This window comes from Corvus hawaiiensis, chromosome W (genome assembly GCF_020740725.1).
Source record: "Corvus hawaiiensis isolate bCorHaw1 chromosome W, bCorHaw1.pri.cur, whole genome shotgun sequence".
In the NCBI taxonomy this organism is placed as follows: domain Eukaryota; kingdom Metazoa; phylum Chordata; class Aves; order Passeriformes; family Corvidae; genus Corvus; species Corvus hawaiiensis.
Genome location: NC_063254.1, coordinates 2,287,865 through 2,299,332, shown reverse-complemented (window position 1 = coordinate 2,299,332; position 11,468 = coordinate 2,287,865).

Below are 11,468 nucleotides of genomic sequence, written 5' to 3'. Positions count from 1 at the left end.
TAATCCAGGGATCACCACAAGTTGCTGAACTAGCAGCTGTCATTAGAGCATTTGAGAGGTTCAAAGAACCCTTTAATTTGGTCAAAGAATCAGCATATGTAGCTGGAGTAACTGTTAGAGCTGAGCATGCTCTCCTAAAAGAAATCTCAAACAAAAAAATTTATGATTTGCTTTCAAAGCTAATTTATCTGGTTTCCCACTGAGAGCGTCCCTATTTTGTCATGCATGTAAGGTCACATACAAACCTGCCAGGATTTATTGCAGAGGGTAATCGTAGAGCTGATGCTCTGGCTATGCCAGCAGACATAGTTTTATCAGCCGACTTCCCAAAGCTCCCCCAAGTTTTTCAACAGGCAAAGTTGAGCCATGCCATGTATCATCAAAATATTCCTGCTCTTATCCGCATGTTCCACCTGTCGCGGACACAGGCAAAAGCAATAGTGGCAACATGTCCCAACTGCCAGAAGCTTCAGCTTCCATCACTGGGCATGGGGGTCAATCCCAGAGGCATTAATAGTGGTGAAGTGTGGCAGATGGACGTCACACGTTTCCCTGAATTTGGGAGATTAAAATACGTTCATGTTTCTATTGATACCTTCTCTGGTGCTATGTATGCCTCTGCACATGCAGGTGAAAATGCTAAGGATGTTGAAAAACATCTTGTCCAAGCTTTTGCTGTGCTCGGTGTACCTGAGGAGATAAAAACTGATAATGAACCTGCCTACACCTCTCAGGTGTTTAAAAACTTCCATCAGCAGTGGGGATTTTGACATGTTGAAGGTATTCCTCACTCCCCAACTGGACAAGGCATTGTTGACTGTGCCCATCAAACCTTCTAGCGAATGCTGCTATAACAGTCAGGGACCACCAAACTCGACTCACCTGTCCTCAGACTCAACAAAGCACTGTTTACCATAAACTTCCTGAATGGCACCTTTGAGGATCCAAACCCTCCCATCTATCTTCATTTCCAGGACACCAGGAGACAGAAACTGAAGGAAAATCCAGAAGTCCTGATCCGGGACCCAGAGACTCAAAAAATCCAAGGACCATACAAACTTGTAACTTGGGGACGTGGGTATGCCAGTGTATCTACTCCTCAAGGACTGAGGTGGATCCCAGGGAAATGGGTAAAACTTTATGTCACTTCCTCAAAAGTTAAGGAGGTTAAAACTGCCTCCTGGAGGAGACGCCGTAAAAAGAATCCTGATTTTGCACCCTCATGTAAACGCCCTACTGCAGATTTTGATGTTAATCCCTGAAGTGAAGTTGCACTGTTTTGCACTCATGTTTTGCACTGTATTTTGAAAATCTTTGTCCTGATACCCAATACCATGGATATCCTGACTAACCCCCTGAGTTTTGACTGGGGAACTAGTTTAAAGACATCCTAGGTACTGTCGAGTTGTAGGGACAATAGATTCCAATTATGTTTTGCACTGTTGTTTTGCTACTGTTCTATGCACTTTTAAGTTACTAAGAGTTACAACCCAGCTTTAAAGAAAAAAAAAATAGGGAATTGGGAATTGTTGCTGCCTGTTCTGAGCTTCCCCTCCCCCTCCCAAAGACACTTGCCTCTGCCATGTGCTCCGAGCTCCTTTGTTCTAAGCGCCGGCAAAACCAAATGTTACTCAAACTCTTTGGCAGTGTCTGATTGGCCGGTCACCCCGGGTCTGCCCCCAGTCCCGCCATTTCCCCTTCTCGAAATAAAAGAGACGATCAAGGGAGGCCCCGCCCTCTCTTGGCTCTGCTACCTTTCTGCGAACATCTCTTGTCGTCTGTTTCTTTTGAAAGCTTCTAACTGCGGGAAATTGAGCGAGCAGAGAGCTATATTTCTCCCTCTGCTTCTGCTGGTGGTATTTGCTTTGCAGCTGATACTGATGCCATGAAGATTTTTGCCTTTTCTTTTATACCCCTGTTATACCTTTTTACAACTTCTGTATTCCCAGTGCTTTTTGCCTACATTCTTGGACTTGTTTGTCAAGCTAAGCGACTAAACATTTTAGAAGCTTCGTAGCTAGGGATCAGTGTGCCCCAGACCCCAAGGTCCTCTCCAGAACATATTCTGCAGACCAAGATAGAACCATCCAGGGGAAGGTTCCTTGGGGAGGGGGGCTCACTTGAGCCTCTCATTGGGGAATCTTTGATAGATATGCTAATTAGTAAAACCTATAATGTTATACCCAATGTTGGGGGGAGAGGGGGACAGACATAGACTCGGCAGGGTGCATCTCGATGCATATGACCTGGACGTGTGTACCTAAGGATCCTTAAAATAAATACCAAGGTAAAATCCCTTTTCTCCTTCTAACCGTGTATGACTCTTGATTTTAAGACCAGGAAAAGGCATCAGTTGCTGGCGACCACGAAGGGACCCTAAAGACCTTGAAACTCGCAGTCTTGGGTTGGAACACATCTTGCTTTGCCCCTCTCTTTGCCGGCAAACTACAGAGGGGCCGGAGCAACAATCTAAGACTGTGACCAGGACTTTAGGACCCAGCACGGAAAGGCAGAAGCACGGAAAGAGGTGAGTGAAAAGGGGATCAGTACTACTGAGACTGTGCTAGCACTAGGGAAGGAGATCTCCGAGGGGGTTGGAAAGGTTGGGGGCATAAAAGCCCACAAAAGGGGAAAGCTTAAACTTTTCCCCTGAGAACTGTGGAAAGGAGGGGACGCCCTCCGTGGAGTCCACAAGAGCCCAGAGGCTGCACCCTACGCAGCCGCAGGAGTGGCTCAGAGGTTGGTTGGTTGGTTGGTTGAGACGTTGGGAAGTTGTGGGTTCGAATCCTTTTGAGACCAGATTTTCGCGCGCGCATTTACTGATTGTTAAAACTAGTTGATTTTAGTATTTTAAAGTGCTGTTTTGAAGTCTTTGTGTAGCAAGCTAGACAAACTGCCTGGGAAATCGGAATTCCAAAGCCAGATTGCAGGCTGAATTCCACATTTAAGAGCTTTCCTCTGGCAGAGTTTTCCTGTCTGTGAGCAAACATGGGCGGTGTGAATGAAAAAATCCCTCCTAACAGCCCATTAGAGCTGATAATAAAACACTGGAAATGGCTGACAGGGCAAAAAACTACTTTGGACGCCCGAGAATTGATCAGACTGTCCACACGGGTTTGGCCGACTTTAAAATTAAGTCAAGGAAATTGGCCTCGCTATGGGAGTTTGGAAAATAACATCATTAATGACCTGATGGTAGAATTGAGATTATTACATAGGTTTGATAAACTAAGATATGCAGAACTTTTTACTATGTATTTGAACAGGGAAGAAGCATATGTGTAGACAAAAGTAATATGGAGATGACTTTGAGGAGGAGAAAGGGAAAGAAAAAGCCGCAGCAAGCTGACTCGTATACTAATACGGACAGAGAAATTGATATGATAGATACAGATATGGTAGCACCAGCTTTGCGCAATGCGGGGGTTCTCCCCCCCTGTTCAACCGCCGGGGCAGCCCGCACGGGGGGGGGGTGGGGGATGGGGGAGCAGTGGCTCCCCCACCACCGCCGCCGCCACCGCCGCCGACTCCACCTCCGGGGCAGCCCGCACAGGGGGGAGATGGGGCAGCGGTGGCGCCGCCGCCGCCGCCTCTGCCGCCTCCGCTGTCCCCGCCGCTGTCCGAGCGGGGGCAGGGGAGGGAGCAGGCAGCCGGCTCCAATCCAGAGGAGCGGCGCGGGGCCCCCCCACCCCCAGCCTCGTCAGGGGCGGAGGGCGGGCACGGAGGTAGGGGAGATGCGGATTGGCCACCGCCCCCTGACTTTTCCAGAGGCAGGGAAGGGGTGGATTGGCCACCGCCCCCTGACCGCCCCAGAGGCGGAGAAGGGGTGGATTGGCCACCGCCCCCTGACCGGTCCAGAGGCAGAGAAGGTGCAGACTGGCCGCCGCCCTCTGACCTTTCCAGAGGCAGAGACGGGGAAGGGGGAGGGGAAGGAGCAGGCTGGCCGCCTTTCCCCGAGTACCCTGAACACAGAAGTGAAGGTAGAAATGGACACGGGCAATTGCGGCAGCATTCCCCAATACAGAGAACCGCAAGTTTCCGAGCCAGAGACAGGAGGAGCTGCTCACTCTCCCCACCCTGTGGCACAGGCAGTGTTAAAGCTGAGGGCAGATGGGATGGCCTCGACCCAGGCCGCTTTTACAGAGCTAGGGACGGGAAAACCTGCTTGCAGCCCCTGCCTCCCTACCCCTCCACTGCCGCAAAGAGCGAGACAGTTCCTGATCAACATTTGCCTGGAACAAGTTTTAAAACCAATGAACCAATTTCAATTAAAAGCGAATGGGATGATTTTGATACAGATGGTTCTCACGGGGAGGGAGGTAGAAGGAGGGGCAGGATAGCCCGAGAAGCTATGAGAGCAGTCAGTCCCGTCGCTAAACACACAAGGTCCAAAACAGATAAAGGGGGGGAGGAAGAACTTGTATTAGAAGCACCTCTGCGACAGGCTGTGGGAAATCAAGGAGTCATTTATATAAAGGCACCATTTTCTCTCGGAGAATTACAGCAGTGGACAAACTCAATTGGGAAGTACAGGGACAACCCAGAGAGAGTAGCTATGCGTGTAGAAATGGCCGTAAAATCCCAAAACCCAAATTGGGGTGATCTAAATGTTATGCTAGATGAATTATTGGATAAAACAGAGAGAGAAATGGTCAACAAAGCTGCTATATCTGCTATAGAAACTCAAATTGCAACTGGGAGTCTTCAAGGGTCAGTTAATGATATCTATCCCCTAGCAAACCCTAACTGGGATCCTAATGACCCAGAACAAATGGAAAAGCTGAAGCGATACCAAAAATGGGTGGTTGTTGGGTTAAAATGTGCCGTTCCTAAAGTAGTGAATTGGGCTAGGTTATATGAGATCAAACAAAATCCAAATGAGACCCCCACAGAGTTTCTAAATAGGCTTAAAGAGGCTGCACAAAAATACACTACCTTAGACCCTGACTCACCTGAGCAGCAGATCCACCTGGCCTACCTGTTTATAGGTCAATCTGCTAATGACATAAAGAAAAAGCCGCAAAAGATAGATAGGCCACTGGACATAAGTAAATTGTTGACTGTAGCCTGGAAGGTATACCAGAACAGAGACTTAGCAGACAAAGATAAACATAATAAACCCCACCACAAGAAGAAGAATGATAAGGGAAAGTCATCTGAGACATCAAAAAGGGGTCCCCCTTTTCCCCTAGCTGAGGACCAATGCGCAATTTGCAAAAAGCGGGGGCACTGGAAAAATGAGTGTCCATCACGAGCAGAGAAGAAGCCCCCAGTTTCAGAACTAACTGTAAATACGGACTGACGGGGATCGAAGGCAACTACCCCCGCAGAGCCTTCGGTTGTAGCTAAGCTGGGGAATGATGATGTTGAATTTCTGGTTGATACAGGGGCAACATATTCTGTGTTAAATACTTTAAAAGGTAAACTGAGTCAAGACACTGTGAATGTGATCGGAGCTACAGGGGTAAGTGAAACAAGGCCTTTTCTCCAACCTTTAAAATTTAAATTGGGAAAACACTGGGTCACTCACCAGTTCCTGTATATGCCAAATTCCCCAATGCCATTGTTAGGCAGAGATTTATTGGAAAAGTTGGAAGCAGAAATTAAGTTTTCAAAGGAAGGGGGAGTGAAAGTTATAACCCCAGAATCTAAAATTATCGAAGCAGCTGCTATACTTGTACAGGAATGCCATGGAAAAATTCCCAAGGAAGTTGAAGAAGCTGTCATTCAAATAGTGTGGGCCAATGATTCTCCTGGGAGAGCCAAAAAAGCTGAACCTGTGAGTATCACACTCAAAGCAGGGGCTACACCAGTAAGGCAAAGACAATATCCTCTGAAATTAGAAGCTCGTAAGGGATTGGTACCTGTGATTGAAAAGTTTCTCAAATTTGGGTTGTTCGTAGAATGTGAATCCAGGTACAACACACCAATCTTGCCAGTAAAGAAAGCTGATGGTAAAAGCTACAGGTTGGTACAGGATTTGAGAGAAATCAACAAGATAACAGAGGACATACACCCAGTGGTAGCGAATCCTTACACACTCTTGACAACACTGACAAATGAATTAGGGTCGTTCACTGTTTTAGATCTCAAGGATTCCTTTTTCTGCATTCCTGTGCATAAGAATAGCCAAGAACTCTTTGCTTTTGAGTGGGAGAATCCTGAAACAGGAAGGAAGACCCAGCTCACCTGGACAGTTTTACCACAAGGATTCAAAACCAGCCCGACCATATTCGGAAACCAGCTGGCAAAGGAGCTTGAGGACTGGAGGAAACAAGAACCAGGAGGAGCGGTTCTCCAGTATGTTGATGACATCTTGATCGCAGCCACGACGAGAGATGACTGCATAGAGCTCACTGTAAGTCTGTTGAACTTTTTAGGCCAAAGTGGGTATCGGGTCTCGAAAGAGAAGGCACGGGTTGCCGGGGAAACAGTAGTATACCTGGGCCTGGAAATTTTCCATGGACATCGCCAACTCAGCAGAGAACGGAAGGAAGCCATCTGTCGACTTCCAGAGCCCCATACCGTAAGGGAGATGCAGGCCTTCCTGGGAATGGTAGGTTGGTGTCGCCTGTGGATATCAAACTACGGCATACTGGTGAGACCTTTATATGAGGTCCTTAAAGCAGCTGAAAAGGGGACAATCATGTGGACAGAGAATGCCAGGGCTGCATTTAAACAGCTGAAACATTCCTTGATGTCAGCCCCAGCTCTGGGACTGCCGGACTTGACTAAACCTTTTGAAATCATTACACATGAGAGACTGAATGTTGCTCTGGGGGTACTGGCACAGCACCTTGGAGACCAGCGAAGAGATGTGGCCTATTTCTCAAAACAACTAGACAATGTAGCCCAGGGTTGGCCAGGATGCTTGAAAGCTGTGGCAGCAACAGTCCTTCTGATACAAGAGGCCCATAAATTCACCCTTGGGCAGCACACTGTCGTGTATGTACCCCATGCAGTGATAAATGTGCTGGAGCAAAAGGGGGGACACTGGCTCTCCCCTAGCAGGATGCTCAAATACCAATCTGTGTTGTTAGAACAGGATGATGTTACTCTAAAGACAACTTCTGTGGTAAACCCTGTGATGTTTTTATCATCCACGTTACTTGACAGTGTGCCTGAGCATGATTGTTTGCAGACAATAGAGGAAACTTATTCCAGCAGACCAGACCTGAAAGATGTTCCTTTGAAAGATCCAGACTGGGAATTCTACACTGATGGGAGCAGCTTCATGAGAAACGGTAGGAGGATGACCGGTTACGCCGTAACCACCTCAGATAAAATCATTGAGGCAAAAGCCTTGCCTCCAGATGTATCATCACAGAAAGCTGAACTCATTGCACTAACGAGAGCTCTAGAACTGAGCGCAGGGAAGAAGGTGAACATATGGACTGATTCCAAATATGCCTTCCGTGTTGTTCATGCCCACGGAGCTATTTGGAAGGAACGTGGCCTGTTGACTGCTCAAGGTAATGAAGTTAAGCATGCTAAACAGATTCTTGCACTTTTACAGAGCATTTGGAAGCCTACAAAAGTGGCTATCATGCATTGCAAGGGTCATCAAAAAGGGAAAACAGCCCCCGAAATGGGAAATCGTTTTGCTGATGAAACAGCCAGAATACCAAGGTAAAATCCCTTTTCCCCTTCTAACCGTGTATGACTCTTGATTTAAGGCCAGGAAAAGGCATCAATACAGGTGCCGATTTTAGAGCTACTAAAGAGCTAGATTGCCCGTGCTACCTCTCTGGGTTGCTCGAGGCTTTCGAAGGCATTGAAATACAAGCGCTAGCTGGTAAAAAGCTGAAAAGATACCTTCCTCAAGCTTATACTAAACTTCCCAAAGATTGGAGAGGAGTTTGTACAATTGGAACCATTCAGCCAGGATTTTTTCTATTGCCAAAGGCACTAGGGAAAAAATTAGGCATTCCAGTTTATGAAGATTTACAAAGACAAAAGCGAAGCTCAGCAGAAAATATCTGAAAATGGAGTGGTAATATAGGAGGCACTCAAAGGTGGAAAAATGATGAGTGGCCACCTGAAAGAATAATAGAATATTATGGCCCAGCCACCTGGGCTCAAGATAGATCATGGGGATATAGGACCTCCATTTATATGCTAAATAGGATAAGACTCCAAGCAGTGGTGGAAATCATTAGCAACAAAACAACCTCAGCCTTAGAATTAATTACTGAACAGTTATCCCAAACCAGTGCAATGACGTATAAAAACCGTTTAGCCCTTGACTATTTGCTAGCAGAGGAAGGCGGAGTATGTGGGAAATTTAATTCCTCTGATTGTTGCCTGCAAATAACTGATAACGGTCAAGCTATACTCGATATTGCTACTGACATGCAAAAGATTGCTCATGTACCGGTTCAAAAATGGGAAACAATACTAGAAGTTGGCTGGTGGGATAAATTCTTAGGAACCGCATGGTGGAAAAAACTGTTTTTTTTTTCCTCTTGTGTGCGACCGCTGGGTTGATATTCCTTCCTTGTTTAATTCCCTGCTTCATCCAGCTAATCACAAGTGTCGTCCAAGGTATGCAGGTAATCACCATGCCTATGGACTCAGGACAAGCTACTTCTGGAACAGCACAAAGGATAATGATACTGAAGAAACAAACCAGCACTGGAGACCCCCTTGAAGAAGCCAGGTTAATCTGTAGAAATTTCGAACGTAACAGTGAAGTGTAATTAAAGATTGTAGCTCAAGCCAACATAATTGACAAAAAGAAAAGGGGGGATTGTGATAAATGAGTGAACAATAAATGTTGTCTTTCGCATATATGATTTTAACATTTATAAGTGATGATGTATTATGTAGAAATAGTGTTAAGGTAAAATGTAGTTAAGTAGAAACAAGATTAAGGTAAATTGTAACTTCGAAATAGTTGTAATATGTTAAGAAATGTATTAATAAACACATGGTAATAAATGTCTTGAGCTGAGAAACTACAGAGCCAGGAACCAAGATATCTTAGAGGAACAAAGAAGATAAACCGCATGCATCCCAGGAAGACTGTTACCTCATCAAAACTCACACCTCCCAAGGAAACTGTCAGCTACAAATTAGGCTAGAGACTGGGGAGGCACCGGAGAGAGGGTGCCTGTCTTCAGTTCTGAAGCTATCCAGAGGACTGAGGTGGTGTCGTGCTGGCGGAAGGGGCAGAAATCGGAGAGGGGGAAAAGTTGAGTGAAGTGTAAATTACTTTCTGGGCTTAATGAATATGTAACAGTGTAAGAGAGTACTTAAGTCCACAGTAAAATGAATGGAGGGCGCCTCTGGCAATATTGCCAAGCGCCCCAGCGCTGTGATATGCCTTTGTTCTACTAATAAATGTTCAATGTTATATTGCTAAAAATTTAGCACTTGAATTCATTTTTTTCACTTATCCATGCACAAACTTTTGCTTTTGCTTTAGTAAACTGCCTTATCTCAACCTACGAGTTTTCTTCTATCTTATTTTCTCTCCCCAGCTAACTGAAAAGGGGAGTGATAGAGTGGCTTGGTGGGCACCTTGCAGCCAGCCAAGGTCAACCCACCACAGTCCCTTCTGGCACCCAACATAAGTTTTTGGGTTTTGTGTGTGGAATGTATAGGGTTTCTATGGCCAGGGTTTGGTAGTGGAGGGGGCTACAGGGGTGGTGTCAGAGACTGAAATGTTATAATTCATGGCTTAAACATTCTCATAAAGATTTTTGCCCATTATGGCAAAACTGCATAACGGAGCTGTACCACCAAAGCCCACCCTGAATGGGCCTCCTGACTGAAACCCTGAACTGTGAGTTAAACTGCCTAAGGCTATTCGAGATAAGAAAAAGTGACACTGTTGTTCAAAGCATCTCAGGTCTAGGAAGTAATGGATAAAGCTGGAACAGCATTCACAAGAGAGCCAAGTCCAGCAGCTTCAGGGTGGAGGCCATAGCCCCAGGCTTATTTGTTGCCAGGTTTGCACAGACTCTCCCCCAACCCAGGCGGGAGGAGAAGAGGTTTTGGGTGCATGGCAAAAAGCCTCTGGTCAGAAGCAGTGAATGCCCATCTTCCGTTGGGCAGACTAACTCAGCTGCAGGGCCCCCCACCCCTGGGAAAGACACATCTATGGGACATTCACGTAGGGGCAGCTGAGGGGTTGTCATGGTCCATCAAAGGCTCTCCGAAGGGTTCCCCAGACCCTGCACCAAAGCACTGTACATGATGCAAAATGATGCAACTGACCCAAAGTCTTGCAAGAGAGTGTAAAACTTGCCTCCCCCCAGGGGAGGCACCTGGGCATTCCCACCTAGCTCAATCGTATATTAATCCATTGGCTTCTATACTTTTTGGCGGAGGACCCTCACCACCAAGAAGACCACATGGAGGGGAGCAACGAGACGTCGTTGGGACCCACGGAGTGGTGATATGTTTCTACTTAATCTCTGTCACTCTTCCTGTCCCCCCCCTTTTTTATTTCTTTCTTTTCTCTTTCTCTCTTTTACTCTTAAATAAAATATATAAATTTTTTTTTGGTATCAACATCTAACCTCGTTTGGTTTTAATCTCGTTTTGGGGAATATTTCGAACCTTCAGTGTTCTTTCTGCTTTATTCACAGACAGTTCTCTTTGCTCCTCTGTAATTAGAGCAGATCATAACAGGTGGCTTTCTGTGAGAAGCTGCTAGAAGCTTCCTCCATGTCCGGCAGAGCCAATCATAGGTGGCTCAAAGGTGGACGTGACGCTGGCCAAGGCTGGACCAATTAGAAATGGTGGTAATGCCTCTGAGATAATGTTGGAAAATTATACAAAATTTAAAATTCTTTTTCTAACTTTAGTCAGTCTTGTTCGCCTTTGCCTCGGGGGAAGGGAATTGAAGTTTCTTTTCAAAGGACTGTTTCATCAATCAAGGTGTGATGAGTTTAACATCTCAACAGACTGGGAGTAGCACAGAAGATACACAAAATATAACGACCGTCAACGACCATTAACGACCATTAACAACCATCAACTCCAAACAACACCCCTGGCATGGTCGGAGACATCTGGCCTGGGAAAAGAGAGATAATAATGAGGACCTAATTAGCATAGGAGGGGAAGAAATTCGTATCCAATAGGAAACTAAATACTAAGAACTGTGCAACTTGGGACCAATGAACATTGAACCAATGAATTTTTATGGGTTTTGATTGTATAAAGTTTGGGAAAAATCTAGTAAAATCCATGTGTCATGGAATGATTGTCTGCACAGCCTGGGCTATGTGTGGATTAAATGATTTCTGTTGCACATCCTGGCCAGAATGAAGTAATGCCTTGATTCTCTAACACTAAAAATGTTGTTGGAGAGTTTTTGTTTTTCCCGGTGTTTTGGTGACAATAACATATTTAAGAAGAATGGAAAAAAAGTTCTTGCGCAGTTGTAATTGCGTCCAGAGAAAACATGTCTTGTTTCAAGACAATTATATGGGGCAGAGACCCCAAAATTAATTACC